The sequence below is a fragment of the Hipposideros armiger genome, unplaced genomic scaffold, assembly GCF_001890085.2.
Source record: "Hipposideros armiger isolate ML-2016 unplaced genomic scaffold, ASM189008v1 scaffold_103, whole genome shotgun sequence".
Classification (NCBI taxonomy): Eukaryota; Metazoa; Chordata; class Mammalia; order Chiroptera; family Hipposideridae; genus Hipposideros; species Hipposideros armiger.
Window position 1 is genome coordinate 2354421 of NW_017731453.1, and position 20559 is coordinate 2374979.

A 20559-nucleotide genomic window follows, 5' to 3' on the forward strand; every position below is an offset into this window, starting at 1 on the left:
GGTGCTGATAACACCAGGGTTGCTGGTTCGATCCCCGCATGGGCCACTGTGAGCTGCGCCCTCCCTAAAAGAGTCAACTATGCCATTGTAGCATAAAAGCAATGTGTAACCAATGGCTATTCCCCAATAAAATTAACAACAAAAAAAATCTTTCTCAACAAGACCAAAATCAAATGCCACTTCCTTTGTGCAACTTTTCTTGATCCACCCACTTGAAATGATTAATTCTCTATTTCTATAATATATGTCTTATAATACTATTTTGCACTTTTCTGTTATCTCTCTTTTGTTGTTTGGGTATGTCTGCTTCCATCATTATATTAGTTAGCACCTTTAGGGCATTACCTGTATCTTCTCCACCTTCATATCCTACTGTGTTAATCTGCTCAGGTTGCTTCAACAGAATATCTTATACTGTGTGGCTTAAGCAACAGACATTTCTATTTCACAGTTCCGGAGACTGAGAAGTGTAAGTTCAAGGTGCCAGCATATTTGGTTCTTGGTGACAATCCACTTCCTAGCTTGCAGATGGCCATTTTCTCACTGTGTCCTCACATAGCAGAGAGAAAAGCTCTGGTGACATTTCCTTTTCTTATAAGGGCACTAATCCCAACATGGAGTTTCCCCCCTTATGACCTCATCAAAAACTATTAATAATTACCTCCCAAAGGCTGCACCTCCTAATAGCATCACATTGAAGGTTGGGGCTTCAACATACAAATTTGTGGGGGACACAAACATTTCGCCCATGACATCTACCTACTTGTCCCTACACCCTTTAGTGTTTAGTATAATGTAGATACGGTATTGAGTATATAATAGGTTTGGAGACATGAAAATCAACCTTTCAGATAGCCAACTGCTCTCCAATAGCTGACTGTGGTTGACCAGCAGTCTCTGCTGCTATAGGCTGAATTTCCCATCACATTTGTGTGGGAGCCCTGCTATCCTCCAGGCCTCTTTCACCTAGTAATGAAGTGCAGCAGGACTACTAAGGAAGACCAGCCTCTGCGAGATTGGTGACTTTTCCGATGACTGCCTTTGTCTCAAGGATTCCCATTGTCCCTGGTGAACTCTCTTATGACTGTTCTGAAATCTAAGACACATCCATGCGGCCCTTCTTTCTTCCTTCTCTCCTTCACAAAGGTTAAATCTGTGTAGTTGCCTGAGGGTTCTTCTGGTCTCCCTTCCCCATTTTCTGTCACAAGCAATACCTCTAAACGTTCTCTTGCATGGGTGATCCCCTTTTGGCAGAAGACTTTGAATAACGCAATAGGTTTGAGTGAATCAATGAATCAAGGAATGGCGCACCCTTTCTCCTATCTCCCGTCAACCTTAGTGCTACTCTCTGGCTATTCAAAGTCCTTTATATAATCATGAACCTGGGCCTGCCTTCCTTTCAGTGCACTCTTATGTATTGACCTGGCAGCCTCTGGTATTACTGATCTTTCATTACTGACAAACCCATACATGGGTCTGCATCTAGTGACTTGTCGCTTGCTCATTTTTGTACTTATTTTGAAACAAGGAGCTGAGGAAATAAGGTTCATTTTGAATTAGTAAGTGACATTATAAAAAATTATAGCCTTCCTACTGAAGAACAAAAGGACAGCAACTTGCCTGTTCCCCTTCTCCCAATTCCCCAGTGCTGTCCCCCTCCCCCAATTCCCCAATACAATCTTTAAAAAAAAGTTATAACCTTCCTTTATGATTACATAACACTGATCTCAAAACATTTAGTATCTGTCTTGACTTTGTACTTGTTTTTAGCTATACTTTTTTCTTTCCTTTACTTTTATTAAAGTTTTCAAAATTATTTAAAATTTAATTAATTTATTTATTTTTAAAAAACCAAATATATTTATTTTAAAAATTGAGGTATAACTGATAAATTAGTTTCATGGCTCCTTCCTTTTAATAGGCATATAATATTACACTAATGGATGAACTAACATTTACTTAATTAGTCCTGGACATGTAGTCCCTGAAAGGTATTCTTTTTTTTTCACAGTTTGGTTCTCTTTTATATTATTATTTTTATTATTATTATTATTTTATTGTGAAATACACATTTTTTAAAAATTAGTTTCAGCTGTACAACATAGTGCAATAGTTATACTTTTTACCCCTCAAAGTGACAACCCCCTCCCCCAGTCCGCCACCCCACTTCCCCCCCAATATCATACATATCTATTACAATTCCCTTGACTCCACTCCCACACTATACTCCACGTCCCATGACTATATATATATATTCACTTATAGTTGACATACAATATTATACAAAATCAGCTTCAGGTGTACAGTGCAGTGAACAAGCCTCTACCCCATCTATGATGTGGTCTCTCTATCAAGACATGTGACCATCTGACACCCTACAAAATATTTACAACATTATTAATTATAATCCTCGAACTGTCTTTCATATCCCTGTGACAATATTGTAGTTACTATAAAATTTATTTTTAATTGAGGAAAACAGTTAAGAGACAAAAATAACATCAGAAGAAGAACAGCATAGGTGGTGGGTCACTGAGCTCGTCACTATATTTCTATTATTACCTGTAAATTGGACACTAGCAATATGGCCAACAAACTAGAGAGAGGGTTCCAGGCAATGTCTAGATGTAGTTTCCCATCAGACACATATAAGAAAGCAGGGCAGCATTAACTAATAATCACAGAAATGTTATTAAACTCTGATCTATCAGCAACAAGACAGAAAACGGGATCAACTCCTAGTTTCTAAATTACACTAATCTGGGCCAGGGCTGGTACTTTATTCTCTATCCCTCTCTCTCTCTTTCTCTCTCTTTTTCTTTCTTTCTTTCTTTCTTTCTTTCTTTCTTTCTTTCTTTCTTTCTTTCTTTTCTTCCTCCCTTCCTCCCTCTCTCCTTCCCTCCCTCTTCCTTTCTTCCTCCCTCCCTCCTTTCTTTTTTCTTTTCCTTCCTTCCTTCCTTCCTTCCTTCCTTCCTTCCTTCCTTCCTTCCTTCCTTCCTTCCTTCCTTCCTTCCTTCTTTCTTTCTGATTTCAGAAGCAGAAGAATATGTTACTCATAATCATCAGCACACAACACTCTTTCATTATTGATCTGTGCAAGTTTCCTGTCTTATTCTATAATTTTGTCCTGGTTCCTGCCCTAGCTTCATAAATATATGTCCTTGAATATGTACGTGCCCTTACAAAATTATACAATGTGTAACATACTGGTAAAGAGTGAAAAATCTAGAGTCAGACTGTGCTTCAGTGTAAATCCTGGCTCTCCTGCTAAATAGCTATGTAAGCTTGCCAAAACTGCTTAACATCTTGGCTATTCATTTTCCTACTGTTATTGTGAGGATTTAGTAAGTAAATACATGTGGTGCCCTTGAGAAAGCATCAGGCATATAGTAAGCCCTCAATAAATGCTTTCTATTCCTCTGCATAAGCACAGATTTTTTAATTACATGAACAATAGTTTAATAGATGTCATTGCATTCCTTGTTTTTTCACTTAACATGATAAAATTTAACCATGATGTGGTATGCACATCTCGCTTATTGTTTGATCTCTTTAGAGTATGCCTTAATATTCATCTATTATCTATTGTATTTGTAATGTACACCTAAGTTGCCTCTGATTCTCAGCTACTACAAACACCATTTCTAACATATCCATTGAGATGACATTGTGCTGCAAGTAACAGAAACCAAACAGTGGTTCATTTTTTTTCATATTATATAAAGTCTGTGGGTACATGGCTTTATCCTTCGTAAGACAGATGGATTCTGTGTTAAAATGTATTTTGTTTACTGTTAATAGAGCTATGCCAGCTTTCTTTCTGTTGAATTATTTAACAGAGATAGATGGGTCTGCATGTAGGTAGGTATACATGTATACGTTCTTCTTTTCCTGTTAACCTGATACTTTCAGTGTGTGTTTTATAAACAGTATATAGTTAAATTTTCAAATGCAACTTGGAAATTTTTGTCTTTTACCTCAGAATGTAGTCCATCAGTATATATTTTGATTCCTGGCTTACTGGAACTATTTCCATGATCTTAGCTTGTGCTTTCTATTTGAGTTTTTAAATACTTTTTCTTGTTTCCCTATTTCCTTCTTTTTATATTTGATGGCTTGAGAATCTTTTAAATTTATTTATTTTTCCTTTACTATTGCAGCTTTTGGAAGTTACACAGTCTACTTATATGCTTTTAACAGTTTCCCTTAATATCTTAATATTTAATTCTAAAGTTAATCAACAATACTAGTTTATTGTGAATAATAAAAAAAAAGGTCTTTAAAACAGTGTAATTACAAGCTTCCCTTCCTGATCATTTATTTTCTGATGCTGAATGCTTTTCACTTCATTGTTTTCTTATACTTTAATTCTATATTTTAATTTCTCAAATTAAACATTATTATTATTGCTTAGGCAGTCAGTGTTGGTTGAAATTTACCTGTACACAATGATATTTTGCTCACTTAATTTTTTTCCACTTCAATTCTTTCCTCATTTTCTGCCTTCCACTGGAAACACCAACTCTTATTTTGCTGGTTTAAAAACTATAAATTCTTTTTTTGAGGTTTTAGTGGTCGCTCCTAATTTAGTAAGATGCATGCTTGTATTTTTTCCCATAAATTTCTTAACCGTATCAATAGTTGTGTCTTCCTGTCAACCGTGGCATGCTCTCACGCTCCTCTAAGGCCAATATCTACCAAAAATACCATACACATGATAGGAGCTCAGTATTTGTTGAAATCATGTTTAACATGTAGAAATACTATTTGCGTAATATCTCTGATAGTGTCTGAATAAGTGCTTGGCAAATTAACTCAGAACAGCTTGAAATCAGACAGCACAACGAAAAGGGAGCATTTGACAAATACTTATTAGGAATTCTAGTATATTTGCATCCAAATCCAGGCATCTTGGTGACCCTGACTTTCAAAGACATCCAATATAACTCATTCTCAATAACCTTATTCACATGACACAATTGTCAGCATTCTGACTGTACTGAATTTGATACCGAATGGTCTAAGAAGCCAAAAGAGAGTCATGATTACAGACATAGGCGTAGTCTAACATGGCGGTCAGCACAAAACACCTACTAGGGAATTTAATCAGTGTTGGGCTTTGCTCATGTAATGAAATCCAGCTGCATAGTTCTTAGAAAATTTTTGAGAAGACTGGATTCAACAGTATAGTGAAGAATATCTAAGCTCCTCGTGAGACTATCTCAATCAGAAGTTAAAAGAAATAAGGCAAGTTTGCTTGTTAAATGCTCAGGAATCCATACTGAAATCTAAGGATATTAGGATTCCCCTTCTTCTCTCTCTCTCTCTCTCTCTCTCTCTCTCTCTCTCTCTCTCTCTCTCTCTCTCATCCCCCCTCCCTTTCCTTCTTCCTCCTTTTCTATCTTTGCTTTTTTATTTTGTTTCATATGTTAATTTTCTTCATGATAACAAATAAGAAAACGTTAGCATTTACTGCTTCAGTTGTGTTACCAACCACGTTAGCAAAACTTCACATAGGCAGTGTAAATTAATCTTCAAAACAATCCTAGGAAGAAAATACCCTTGTAGTCCTGAGTCCTAATTTGCATATGTGGAAAACCAGGCTCAGAAAGGCTAAGTAACTTGCCAAAGGCCCAAGCTCATCAGTAAACACAGCCGTTTCCAACTACAAAATCCTTGATCTCAGTGCTGAGGCATCTACTCCTGATCTCTGAGTCGTTCAGTAGCCTACAATAGGCTATGTTGTCACGCGGGCTGTATTTTAAGAGCCAACTGGTGGTAGACATTTTTAGTGTCTGCGTGTCAACTACATTTTATTTAATGTATGTGAGATTTCTTACAGACAGCCCCATTCTTTTATTTATCTCACACTCAATTATTCAAAAGATGATGAGGAAGCTGATTTCAGCAAAGGCATATATGTAAAATATATATAGTTTTCTTATGTGTCAATCAACTGCAACAAATTATTCATGGTGTTACTTACAGCTTGATTTAGATGGAAAGAGCCAAAGTTTGGGTGCCACAATTATGATGCTACTTAGAAATAGTATTTGAGGGTATTCTGCCACATGTTTCGGTGTCATTTTCCATAGAAGGGTATCATTTCACAGAACATGAAGCCATAAGCGCACACTGATTATAAGACATTCTCAGTCAAGTTTGGCTTGCTTCCATGCTTGGCATTTTCAGGATTGCATAATTTAAAAAAATTCTGTGGTTGAGAGCCATTCTAGAATTTGACTTCTCCCTCATGATTTGAAGTTCAGTTGCTTTTACTTTCTAACTATCTCTTTAATTCATCCTCTCTTCTATATCCTGAATGCTATTCTTCCATGCTAGGCTTCATTGCCACTCTCCTGGACTATCAAATCAGCTGTCTAAATATTCTCCTGGTTTCCAGGATTGCACCCCTTCAGCTGATCTCCACACTATACCCAGAAGACATTTTGAAAACCAGAGCTGATCTAGCCTGTCTTCTGCTTAAAAGCCATCTAGTTTCCATAACAAATTAACAAAAAAATATACCCACGTTTCTGAGCATGGCATATAAGTCTCTTAAAATATGTCCCAGAAACTTCATCTATTTTGATCCTTCCTTTTACTAATTATATGGAATGTCATTTTCAACTTTTGTCCCTGAGGGACTCCTGGAGTTTAAGCATGATTTTTTTAAGTATTTTGATATCCCCTCATTAAATTGACCACTTGCTATATTTTGACTACCTTATAACTTAGTTAACTATTAGCATAAACACTACAACGAATACCATTTACTTGATTAAGTCACCAGTGAACTGTGAACTCCTTGAGGGCAAAATGTATCGTATTGGCCTACTTACCTAGCGTCAAGCACACAACCTTGTATATTAGTTAGCCGTTATTAATGTTTATTGAATTTAAATGAGAAGGTAGTATAACACAGCATTTAGAATACAATGTGAGCTGACTCTAGTGAAACCAATAAAAACATCCCTGTAACTACCGAAACACTCTGACACGTCTTTCATTTCTCTTTTCCTCTTTGTCATCACTGCCACTTTTCTAATTTAAATTTATATTATCTCTCCCTTGGGCTATTGAAATAACCTTGATACTGACTTCCTCTATCCAATTTCTCCCCTCCTCCCCCAAAGCATCATCCACACGATCAGAGTGATAACGCCAAAACAATTTGCTGATTCTGTCATTCTCCAGATTTTTTACACCCTTAGTAGCTCTCCACTAGCCTTTGGAAGAAGTTTAAACTTCTTAGCTGGATATAAAAGGCTCTTCAAAATCTGGCCACAGTATATGTTCCATATATACCGTAACTTCCTCAAATACAGAATATTCTCTTGTGGTTCTGACTAATACCCATGCAATTCTCTTTTCCTGGAATATCTGTCACTATTACCTTCAACAATAAAGGCTTACTCATCCTTCAAATTCCAATATAAATACCACCTCCTCTCTCTCACATTCTCTTACCATCTCCACTTTACCCCACTCAAGAAGAATGGATCCTTCTCAAAATACTTCATACACACATCTATTTAACTATATATTGTGTCATTGTATTTGTGTATGCAATTGTCTTTCTCAGTAGACTAGAATCTGCTTGAGAACAAGGGCTGTGGATGATACTTTTTTGTGTATAAAGGCCAAGTTCAGTGCATAGATGACAACTGGTAATTAGAGTTTGTTGCATGTTATCTGAGCCCAGACTATTTGTCAACATATACTATAACATGGTGAGGTTACAGTGTATGTAAATATATATAAATATAATATGATGTATACCATATATGTGTATATGTATACCGGGGGTGCCAAAAAAATATATACACATGACTTCTATTCATCTTTTGTTATAGGTATATATTGAGAATTACAATTTTAATACAGTTTTTTCCTTTCTTGGCACCCTCTGTATATGCATGTGTATATACGTATATATGTATATACATACATATTTATTTAAACTCTTGTGAAGATTCATCTTGTATATAAAGTTCATGCTGACATATTTGAAAGAATAGGATATATATTCCAATATAGCTCAAAATTCATGCTTGGTACTAATTTCATGTAAATTGTCTTATCTTTCTTATCCCATACCCTGTAGACAAAGTACCATCTCAGAAAACCAGTTATGTGGCTGCTGAATGACATTGGAGGGAATAAAAGTTTAATTTGTAAATGGGCATTTTAATCATGAACACTTGGCATCTCCTGACACATTTCTGCCCTTTTCTTTTAAAACTCAAGCAAGATGATATGTTATCAATGAAATTGTAATCATTGATTTATTCAACCAATATTTGTCAAACAATTACCGTATGGCAGGTGATACAGCACAAATAAAACTACATTGTCCCTACCTTCTAAGAACTTATATTTCAGAGTATAGACTAGCAGTAACCTAACAAGCATTATTCAGTAATAAATTATGAAAAAGTTTACGAAGAAGAAGTCCAGGATGTTATGAATATATGTAACATCTCTGAACCTCAATCTCCTCATTTATAAATATTTAGAGTACTTTTGACATAATATTACCATCATAATACCAATTGTTATATACAAAAATCTCTTCTATCTCTATGTTTATGGTTCACAAATATTTTCACATCATTAATACATTAATCTTTTCAACAAATATTTATCACACGTCTGCTCTGCACCAGACACTGTCCTAAGCACAGCGAATACAATGGCAAAGCCTAACTTCACATATTAAATCATCATATAAATATGATAAGTCCCTGCCATCATAGAACAGTGTTTTAAAGGATAATGGTGAGTAAAATGAGCAATCACAAAATAGTGTGATAAGATAACACTGGCTACTTTAATAATGAGAGGTTTAAAAATACTTCCTAATAAGGGTAAGTTTTTTCTTTGTTCCCTTAATATGTAGGCACTGCATTATTCCCTGGAAATCTTATATGCTCCAAAATTTCTTTCCCAATCAAAAATCCCATTATATCTCTTTATAGACCTCAGGTAGCTATTTAATAGAAAGCAATTTGATCAGACTAATTTAAACTATGATATAAACAAATCAATGATCAGCCCTTCCAGAGATAAGTGTCTTTTAAAATCATGAATTTATACTTTCAAATTACTATACCTCTAGTGGCGATAGATGTGGCTAGGAGCATTTTGGGAGGCAGGGGACTCCCTAAGAACCCCTAAACTATGCCCAGGAGACAACCACCTTTACTGCCTGCACACAAGGGCAGTGCTTAAAAAAAAAAAAGAGGGGAGTCAGTGCAAAAAAAATTCACATTATATATTTATTTTTTAAAAATGATTTCCCAGTATCCTAGGTTTACCCATGAGTCCCTGTCTAGCATCATACTTCTGCACATGCAGAATTATGACCTTGAGGAATATGGCAAGATCTACCAAAAACAATGCCCTGGAAGTGTTTCAAGATCCACAAAGAAAAAATGCAATTATAATTCCTAGACACTATTCAACCACTTTAGAACAATTTTCAACAACAATGGCTGAAATAGTATTGGATTTTAGAGTAACTCTCAGCTAACCAAAAAATTAAGCCAAACACCTGATTCCCCAAGCAGCCTGGATAATTGGGGCTTTAATGGTACATTAACATAAATGTTAGACAATTATTTCCCCCATCTGTTTCCCTGTTCTAAAGCCCCCAGCAAAAGTCTTTGTAGTAGCTCTTAAAAATGTTTCTCGAATTTTATCCCATTTCAGGGGCTCTTATCTAAATTGTCTTTGCTGATATTGTCTTAAACGGCGAAATTGTGTGCCAAGCGTTTTTCTCATTTCATTTGTGTCACATTCTCTTTCTTAGTTATTCAATTTTAAAAAGTGAGGCTCTCCACATCATATCACAGCTGATAATATCAGGTTAGCAATTAAAATGCTGGCATTATTTACCATTAAATGTCATCCATCCATTTTTGACTGTTTGCAAAATTCAGCATAGTATGAGGAAGTCTTCCCTAGTTATTAAAGAACAGTGTTCAGTAAATTAAGAACTTAGGATGCCTCCCATTTTATCAGCAAATCTGGTCAGCTGTGTATCTGTCAAGGCGATGCTGGGTTATGAAATCAGCAGCTGCCGCAGCAATACCACTTTCTGTTCTTTTTTTCTAGTGTATATTGAAGAGCTGTTTTTGCCTTCAAAGACAAAAAAAAATTATAAGAATCGAGTGAGATATGTAATTTTAGCACAAACTGAGAATTATTGTCCTGGAGAATGAAAATGGTTTTCTATCTAACATCTTTCAATTCTGTCTTGGCATGCTTTCTTAATATTTCATGATGATGACATAATTGTAGATATTATTGTTAGTTGAATAATGTTAATCAACCTTTCTGATTGAGTTACTTTACAAAGCTTAAAGGTTTTTGAGTATTTTAGACAGCTCTTAATATCCATTTGAGTATCTGGAAGCCTAACATAGAAAACTTATTTTTTTCAATGTCAAAAGCAACTTATTTTAAGAAATTATTTTTAAGTATAGTCTGTATACTCCCTAGCTATTGTTATACTAATAGTTAAAATTACACTACTGGTCTACCTTTTGAACTTCTAATGTCTTTTACACCTTGTGGAACATTTTTGGAAACTGGAAAGGGTTATAAAAATAGAAGTCATTAATATTATTAACCAAAGTTTATTTCCATGCAATATAACATTTTCAGCTTGATAGTTTTAATCCTGAAAGTTATATCTTATATCCTCTTGCTCTATGACATGCATGCATATAGTAAGTCAAAAAAGGTACTCAACACCTATTCCTTGCAAGGTATTGCAGACAAAACAGAGATTAATCAGACAGAGGCCCTTATAGAAAAGCAGCAGAGTGCAATGGCTTCCAGCAGATTCAGTGTTTGATTGTAGATCCCACTAATGATTAGACGAATGACTTTGGATCGTTAACACCTAGGAATAATATTTTCTTCCTCTCAGAGTTATTGTGGAAATTAAATGAGATCATGGATATGAAGCACACCCTCTCCTACACAATCAGTGCTCAATACATAAGATCTATTTGAGTTGTTGTTGACACTTTTCCTGCTCCCACTCCTCCTCTTCTTCTTCTTCTTCTTATGCCATTGCAGGGGGCAGAGACAGAGATACTAGAGAAAGGGAAATGGGGAAGGACCAGGGATAACATTTCCAAGGAGGCAGTGTGTCAGAATTGTGTGGAATTTTAACATACACGTATGAACATGGTAAGAAAGGACATTCCAGATGGAAGGAACATGGTACAAAGTTGCCTAGAGTTACTAACTCAAATTTTGCTCTGAAATTCAATCTGATTTCCATCTGTAAAACCAAAGTATCATTTCAGTGGCAACAATTCTCTTTATTTTGGGGGGAGAAGATGTTTGCTGAAAATATTTCTGTTCTCTGACTGTCATTTAAGGAACTCAGGATAGCAGAACCAGTTACGTACTTCAAGCAGAGAACTCCATTTCCACAGTCATCAATTTACTTTCTGGAGAATAAAGTCTCTGTATCTGCCAAGAACTGAGGTCAGAAAAAAGGGGAGTCATCACCCAGATTTTGCTATCCTCTACTTTGGGAAAAATGTATATAAGTAGTCAAACACCACTCACTGATGCCATTTTGTGCCTTCAAACATATTCTCCAATGAGACTTATATAATTGTATCTCTAAGTATCAGTGTAAAGTGGAAGTTATGGATGGTCTAACTGTTCCAATCTTGAGGACACTAAAAGGGATTTTATGGCTGACATTACTGTTTCTTTGAAGAATGAAATTCACTTGGACCTGAGGCCTTGCCAACATCAAAGAGTTTGGTCCAAATGGTTATTTCAGTGTGACCATAATATGATTAATTTGTTTTCACCACCCTTCCTCCTGATTTTCCCTAATTGCTAAAATGAGATGTACATGCTACTTTTATAAATTCATAAGCTTTCTTTATAGTATATTCTATCAACAGGCATGAAGGTCTATAGCAGTGCACAAAATATAACATAGAATATTTAATAATGGTGACACACTGCACAGTCTTCAGAATGATTGCAAAATTGAGGCCATGCATCGCTGAAATAAAAAGCATATTATGACACCAGTACTCAAAATAATGCATGCTATTTTTAAAATGGGTAATGCAAAAGGTGCTGAGATGGGAAAAGTGTCCAGTTAATTAGAAGATGAGACAAATATAGCCAACTGCCTGGCTGAACCACAAATATACTTTCTTTCATCTAAAGTCACACTTTTTCCAAAGGAAAATATTTTCCTCCTCAATTCCCCCCGCCACACCTTTTGCTTTTTGATGATTTCCCAACCTTCATTCACTCTTAAAAAGGGAAAAAAAAAAAACAAAAAAAACCCCCGAGGTATTTCAATTGTTATTCACCATTGAGAATTAGAGTAAATTTCACTTCAGAACGCTTGATGGAGATAAAGTAATGTTTTTCCCTTTTGTTGTTCCCTTATTGAAAATAAATTGCTGGGTTTATAAACTTTGAATGCAGTGTGAGTTTCTGGCCCAATAGATAATGCTTTGTCTGGTCCTTAGCCTACTTCCGACTGCTCAAGTGCCTCAAATAGCTTCTGAAACTCTTGGTAGAGCTTTCTAGAACTGAGCTGAGCTCCGCAATAAAAAGTGGATATTTTATAATTCGGGCTGTTTCACCATTTTAATGTAACCCTAAAGCTATTACTTTTTAGACATTCTAAATCTTTGAACGGACTTCGTCTTTTTATAGTTAAAATGTATTTTAAATTTGCAGAAGGGTACAGAGGGTAATATTACAAACACCCGTTAGCTATCACCCAAATGTAAAGATTTTGCAGTGTTTGAGTCGGAACTTCCCTATTAAAATAAAACACTGCAGAATAGTTGTCTAATTTTACGTATTGTGACCTTTCTATAGTAAGTATTGTACTTTCTTCATATGAATTTAATAGTTTACTAATAATATTAACATTTCCATTGGGCTTCCAAGGTGTCAGACATGTGCTAAGCACTTTACATGTATTAACTCAAATCTCCACTATGAAGAAGATATTATTCTATCCATTAGACAATGGAATCTAAGTGACACAGAGAAAACAAGTAACTTTAAGCAAGTTTATACCACTAGTAAGTGGCAGAGTTAGGGTTTGTACTGGGCTCCAAAGACTGGATTCTTATCACTGCCTCTCAGAATTAACTTACTTGTTCCTCTGTCCATCTATTGATGAATAGATTGTTTCCTTTTCTCATTATTATACAAGTCCCTGTATATGTGTCTGTGCACATGTGAGATGTATTCGTTTACTTGGGCCGCCATAACAAAATACCACAGGCTGGGGGGCTTAAACAACAGACATTTATTTCCTCACAGTTCTGGAGGCTGGAAATCTAAGGTCAAGGTGTTGGCAGGTTTGGTTGCTCCTGAGACCTCTCTCCTTCGTTTGCAAATGGCCGCCTTCTCACTGTGTCCTCACATGGACTTTTCTCTGTGCACATGAATCCCTGGTGTCTTTCTCTATGTCCAGAGTTCCTCCTATTATAAAAACAATAGATCAGATCCGATTAGGACCCATCCAAATGGTCTCATTTTAACAGCATCAGCTCTTTAAAGGCCCTGTCTTCAAAGACAGTCACATTCTGAAGTTATAGAGGTTAGGACTTCAGCATATGAATTTTTGGGGAATGCAATTCAGCACACAAGAGTTATGATACCAGTGTGTTGGGTTTTTGTTTTGTTTTTTTAAAAGAATGTACCAGGAACTGCAATTGCTGACTTTAGGGAATACAGATGGTGCCAAAAAATGCATACACATTTGAAGAACAGAAAAAACTATTAAAATTGTAATACTCAATACATATCGATAACAAATGATGACTACAAGTCACGTTTGATGTCTGCAGTTACAAGAGGTGCACAAAGTGTTTACCATCAGCGTAATTTTAATACAGGTTTTTCCTTTCTTAAAATATGTATACATTTTTTGGACACCCTCTGTATATCTTGACTTGATTAGGTAAATTGCTCTTCAGATTGGTTTTACCACTTTATATGCCCATCAGCAGAGTAAAGGAGTCTATTTTGTCCATTTCCTTTCCAAAACTTGGCATCGTCATACTTTTTTTTTTTAAGATTTTTATTGGGGAATTGGGGGGATGGGAACAGCTCTGGGGAATTGGGGGAAGGGTAACAGACAAGTTGCTGTCGTTTTGTTCTTCAGTCTAATTGTGGGGGACGTTGCTTCACTGGCCCAAGTTGGCACCATCATTGCGCTCTTCCCTGGCAAGGCAGATCAGTCGCCGGCTTCTGGACGGCAGCTCACTGCGGCTGCTGACCGCTCACGCTGGCTGCTGGCTACACATGGTAGCCCATGGCAACCCACTGCAGCAGGGACTGCAGCCCACGCCTTCGCCGGTGACTCACGGCAGCCTAGTTCCAGGTTGAGCTGTTGTTCAGCATCTTAGCTGTAGAGGGCAATGTCACTGGCCCTCATATGTGGGATCCGAACTGGGGCTTTCTGGCGTCCTGAGCCAGCTCTTAACCAACTGAGCCACTTGGCCAGCCCGGCATTGTCATACTTTTTAACTTTGCCACATTGAAGTGTATGAGCTATATCATTTCTTAATTTTGCAGTTCCCTGTATATTAACAAATTTGGGCCTGTTGCCTAGGTCATTGGCCTTTCATGTTTCTTTTCCTTTGAATTATCTGTTCTTAGTCTTTGGCTATACTTTCGATAGCTTTTTTGACTTTTGCTTATTGCTTCATATTAATTTTGTATGTATTATAGATGTTAATTGTTTTCAGTTATATACATTGCAAATGTCTTCTCCAAGTCAATTATTATCATTATGCTAAATTATGATATCTTTTATCATATAGAAAATTTCAATTTTAATATCAAATTATTAGTCTTCATTTTGATTTGTACTTTTGTGTCTTGTTTACAAATCTTTTCCTGTTCAGGTTTAAGTAAGATATTCTTTTACAGTTTCTTCTCCATTTCTTAAAATATGACTTTTTTCTTTTCTTATCTCAAATGGAGAGGTTATGGTGTTATTTTCAAAGTCTCAGTTTAGTTTTTACATTGATTGTAAATTGTTTCCACATAATTTGTTTTATAATCCGTCTTTTCACAGCTAGTTTCTAATGCCACTTCTGCCATATACCAAATGCTCTTATAAGAGCTAACAACCTTTGTACATATGTTATATGTTAGTCATTGTATTTGCATTATATCATATAATCCTCACAACTCTTGTATGAAGAAGGTATCATTATTATTATTATTATTATATTTCCATTCTACAATCAAAGAAACTGATGTAAAGAAAGGTCAAACGTTTTCTCCACTATCACAGACCCACTTAGTGGAGGAGCCAGGATTTGAACCCAAGCAATTTGATTACCACTGTTCAGTAACACTTCTTTTACACATACATGAAACAGTTTTTGAAGTTTTTATGCTTTCAGTTGGTTCATTTGATTACCCATGTGACAAATCACACATTCTAAATGATTTTTGTTCTTTAATGCCTTCGTATTTGGTAGGGCAAGCATCCCCATCTCACATACTTTCTTCACAATTATATCAATTATTCTTAGTACTTTCATTGTATTTTAAACTCAGCTACTTAAGTTCCATTGAACCCTGTCTGGAAATTTGTTGCAAGAACATTATACTCAAGATCATTTTTGAGGGAATTAACATTAGTATGATACTATGACATTTTATGCACAAATATGCTAAAATTCTTATGTTTCTGGTAAATTTTTTAGGGTTCCTTTTTTTCTAAAACTTTATGTTTTAAAGCAGTTTTAGGTTTACAACACGAGTGAGATGGAGGCACAGAGATTTCCCATCCACCTCCCCTACGGTCTCCCCCATTATCATCACTCACTGGAATGGTCCTTTTGAATTATTCTTCTTTCTTTGTTTTTTTTCTTGCTTGTTTGTTTTTTTGTTTGTTTGTTTTTTGTTTTTTTACCAAGCATGACCCTACATTGACACCTCTTAATCACTTACAGACCATAGTTTACCTTAGGGTTCACTCTATTCTGTGGGGCTTGGAAGGTCAACATTTATGTCATTTAATAAAGTTGTGCCATTTTCTCTATCAAGATATCACATGTGTTTTTCTATATGTAATCTTTTTTTTAAAGATTTTATTGGGGAATTGGGAGAGGGAAACAGCATTGGGGAATTGGGGGAGGGGAACAGACAAGTTGCTGTCCTTTTGTTCCTCAGTCTAGTTGTGGAGGACGTCGCTTCACTAGCTCATGTTGGTATTATCATTGCGCTCTTCCCGGGTGAGGCAGATCCGTCGCCGGCCTCTGGATGGCCGCTCACGGTGGCTCTTGGCAGCTTATACTGGCTGCAGGCCACTCACGCTGGCTGCCGGCCACACACTGTAGCGTATGGCAGCTCACTGCAGCAGGGGCTGCAGCCTACGCTGTCACTGGCGACTCACGGCAGCCCAGCTCCAGGTCGAGCTGTTGTTTACCATCTTAGCTGTAGAGGGCGCAGCGTCACTGGCCCTCTATGTGGGATCCGAACCAGGGCCCTGCTGCTCAGAGTTGGTGTCCCAAGCCAGCTCTTAACCAACGCGTCACTCGGCCGGCCCTCTATATGTAATGTTAAGGAGTATATTTTTTTGTTATTGTTGCTACTGTGAATGGATAATTTTTAATTTTTAATTTCTATTTGGTAGTTGAAGTATATGAAAATACTTTAACTACATTATTTTCTTCTATATAATGAATGTAATTGATTTAATGATTTAGTAGTTTGTGTAGATTTATTATTGGATTTTCTTACGTCATAAATCAAGACATCTATAAAGTACTACCATTTTGTTACATCCTTTACAATCCTTATGTCCCATTTCTTTTTCATGTCTTATTTCATGGACTAACAAATCCAGTACTATAATGAATTGTAGCAATGATAAATAGCATTCTTGATCTTGACTTGTAAATAACAGCTTTTAAAGAGATAATACTAAATATGATGATTGTTATAGATTTCTAATCGACACCCATTATGAATTTAGAAGGAAATACTCTCATATTCCTAGTTTCTAATAGCTTTATCATAAATGGCCATTGAATTTTGAATTCTAGTAATTGGTTTTCTAAGATCAAGCCATCCTCATGACGCTTGGTTAGACATTGCTTTTTTATGATGCATCACATATCTTATGTATTGATGGATTCAAATTTATCAATATTTTATTGAGGTTTGTTATATGTATTCTAATTAATGAGATAAGCCTATACTTTTTATTTATTGCACTGTCCCTGTCAAATGTTGATGTCAAGGTTATTCCATTCTCATCATGAATAAGGCAGATTTTCTTCTGTTTTGCTTCTCTGAAAGAGTTTTGTTTGGTATGAGTTGTCTGTTTCTTGAACATTGGTAGAAGCAGAACTTTAAAACTCCTCGGTCTCATACCCCTTTTGCATGGAGATGTGCTACTTTACTGGTCAGTGAAGTATTTTAACTTCAGGTTAAACATATTTAATTTATTGATGTATATTTTCTAGAATGTCCTCTATATGTAACTTTCCAAATTTATTGATGATTTTTATAGTATTCTCATGATAATATTTCTATTATTTCTGTATTTGTTTCTACTTATTTTTGATGTTTATTTTTCCTTTATGTTTTGTAGAAAAATCTTGTCAGATGCTCTGTTTAATTTTTTAAAATGGTAGAAGCTTTGAGTTTGTTACATTATTGTTTATAATTTTATTGATTAATTCTTGTTATGTGTACGTATTCCTCCCTTTCATTTTGTTTCTATTTAGCCTGTGGTTATTTTTCTAACTTTTTGAGAGGAGCATTTTTCTCAGTAGTTTTCCATTTTTCTTCTTTCTTTAACATAAACATTTCCACTAAATGCATGTTGTACTGCATTCCACACATTTTAATATGTAGTGATTTCATTACTCGGTTCTGAGTATTTTATAATTACCATTTTTCCCACTATCTTTTTATTATTCACATCCAATATAATCACTGTGAGAAAAAGAAAAAATTGTGCTGTACCTGGTGTAAAATCTCTGGAAATAACTGACAATTCTGTGTGGCCTGGTATGTGCTCAGTGTGTTCCAATGTCCAGATGTGTCTAACGAGAAGGCGCATTCTCTATTTGTTTTGGGATAAGTCTCTCCCTCTCTCCTTCTCTCCCTCCCTGCCTCTCTCTCCCTCTCCCTCTCTCTCTCCCCTTCACTAGCAACATCGCTCAGTTGCATGACTACTAATTCATAAAAGTTAATTTTTCTCCTGCTGTTTTACATGTTTTCCTTCCTCACAAATTTCTTATAATCTCCAATTCTGCAGTCAAGTACAAATCATAAAACTATCATTGTTTGCATTGCCAGAAAAACCTCTGTTATGTTGTGTGGTTGTAAAATCTCTTTTCTCTAGATTAGTATGAAAATAGGTTTCTAACTTCTTAGGAGGATTGTTAATTATCACTTTTATTAAATTATTTAGGCAGTAAATTACACCACTCATTTCTCATCGGGGTGGGATAGAGAAGTTATGTGACACATACGAGAAATAAAAAGCTGATTTACTTGAAATGCAAGTATTTTATTAGTCTGCTGAATCAGTTTTAAAAAAACAAATTTCAGCTCCCTATCCTGCACAGCCTTATGCGGGACTCTGTTAGGTCCAGATGAAAACGCTCAACCAACTGCCCACTGCCCTTCTACAAGGTCATGCCAAGCTAATGCCCAGGCCGGCGCAGCCTCAGCCGCGCCTGCCACCTCACACTGCGTCCCCACCCTGGAGGCTTTCAGAGTGAGCGAGCTCCAGGCCTTGTGAAAATGTGTAAGCAGGATCCGAGCATTCTGCACACTGGGGAAATGCGCTTCCTGAGAGAGGGTGGAGAGCACGGGGGGGGGGGGGGGTAAAATGCCACCTGCTACTCATAAAACAGAAGAAAATATCAAAGAAGAACAAACAGGAAGAAGGCGGCGGAAAACACAGCGACAGATGAACTCTCAAGGGAGGAAAGTGATCTAGAAATTGACAGTGAAGGTGAGACTCAACCAAATACTGAATCCCCTCAAGAAATGGGAGATGAAAATGTAGAGATAACCCAGGAGATGATGGATCAGACAAATGATAAAGAAGTGGCTGCCACTGATGCTCTAAATGATGGTGAACTACAGAAAGCCATTGACTTGTTCACAGATGCCAGCAAGCTGAATCCTCGCTTGGCCATTGTGTCCGCCAAGACAGCCAGTGTCTTCTTCAAATTACAGGCGCCAAATGCTGCCATCTGAGCCTGTGGCAGAGCTGTTGAAATAATTCCTGATTCAGCTCAACTCTACAAGTGGCGAGGAAAAGCACACGGACTTCTGGGCCATTGGGAAGAAGCAGCCCATGATCTTGCCCTTGCACATAAATCGCATTAGGATGAAGTTGCCAGTGCAATGCTGAACGAAGTTCAACCAAGAGCCCAGAAAATGGCAGTACATTGGAGAAAGTATGAGAAGAAACCTGAAGAGCGAGAGATCAAAGAAAAAATGGAAAGGGTTAAGAAGGCTCTGGAAGAACCTGAGAAGCCCAGAGGGAGGAAGAAGCCAGAGGACAATCAGGTGCTCAGTATGGCTCTTTTCCAGGTGGCTTTCCTTGGGGAATGCTTGGTAATCTTCCTGGACAAATGCCTGGGATTGGAGGGCGCATGCATGGAATGCAGGAGTGTGTGGCCTCAATTAAAGTCTTAGAGATCATGAGGTTCTTGCAATCATGCTGGATCCAGAGTTATGGTGCCCTTCCCGGATGTAGCCTAGAACCTGGCAAATAGGACAAAATATCAGAGCAACGCAAAGGTTATGAATCTCATCAGTAAAAAGTCCAGCAAATTTGAAGGTAGAGTGTAATGCCCTCCTGACAAACAAAGCCCTTGCTGATGGAAAAGCATCGCAGATCACCCAGTGGATGTCGCAATAATACAAACCAGAGTCCCTCTGACCCTCTCATGAGGAAAGCTGGGGTGCTTTGCAGAGATTCCCTACCCCTCTGCCCCAAATGCAGCTGTAACATTTTACAGTGGTTTGTCATTAGTGTATTCGTCACATAATGTTTTCCTATTAGGAATTACAATCTTTAAACCCTTTACAAAACCTTGAAAATATTTAAAAACATTATATCGGTGTGTTAAACCCTACATTTTTGTTTTTTTTCTTTTTTTTAAATTTCTTCTTTGTTTTCATTAAAATTTATTGGGATGACAATGGTCCACAAAATTACATAGGTTTCAAGTGTACAATCCTATAATACATCGTCTATATATTGCATTATGTGTTTACCACCCAGAGTCAGTACTCCTTCCATCACTCATTTGATCAATTAATGCCTTAGGATGGCCTACATTTTTCTTTACTAATCACCTTGGTGTTTTCCTTTCGGCAAAGAAGATACTTCAGTATTGAAGGTTTATTGCTTGGTTTGAGTGAAGCAAAGTTTTATTTATGGGAGGCAAATATAACATTTAAATAGATAAAATTTGAGTTGGCTATATGGTTACTGAGGCATTTTGATTTGTCTTTTTAAATGTTTTATTTTTTTTTATTATG

General features: G+C 36.5%; 1 pseudogene; it reads left to right on the forward strand.

The window, feature by feature from the left end:
* Positions 1-19863, forward strand: part of LOC109384833 (hsc70-interacting protein pseudogene) — a 77123-nt pseudogene extending 57260 nt beyond the window's left edge.
* Positions 19864-20559: the final 696 nt, after the last annotated feature.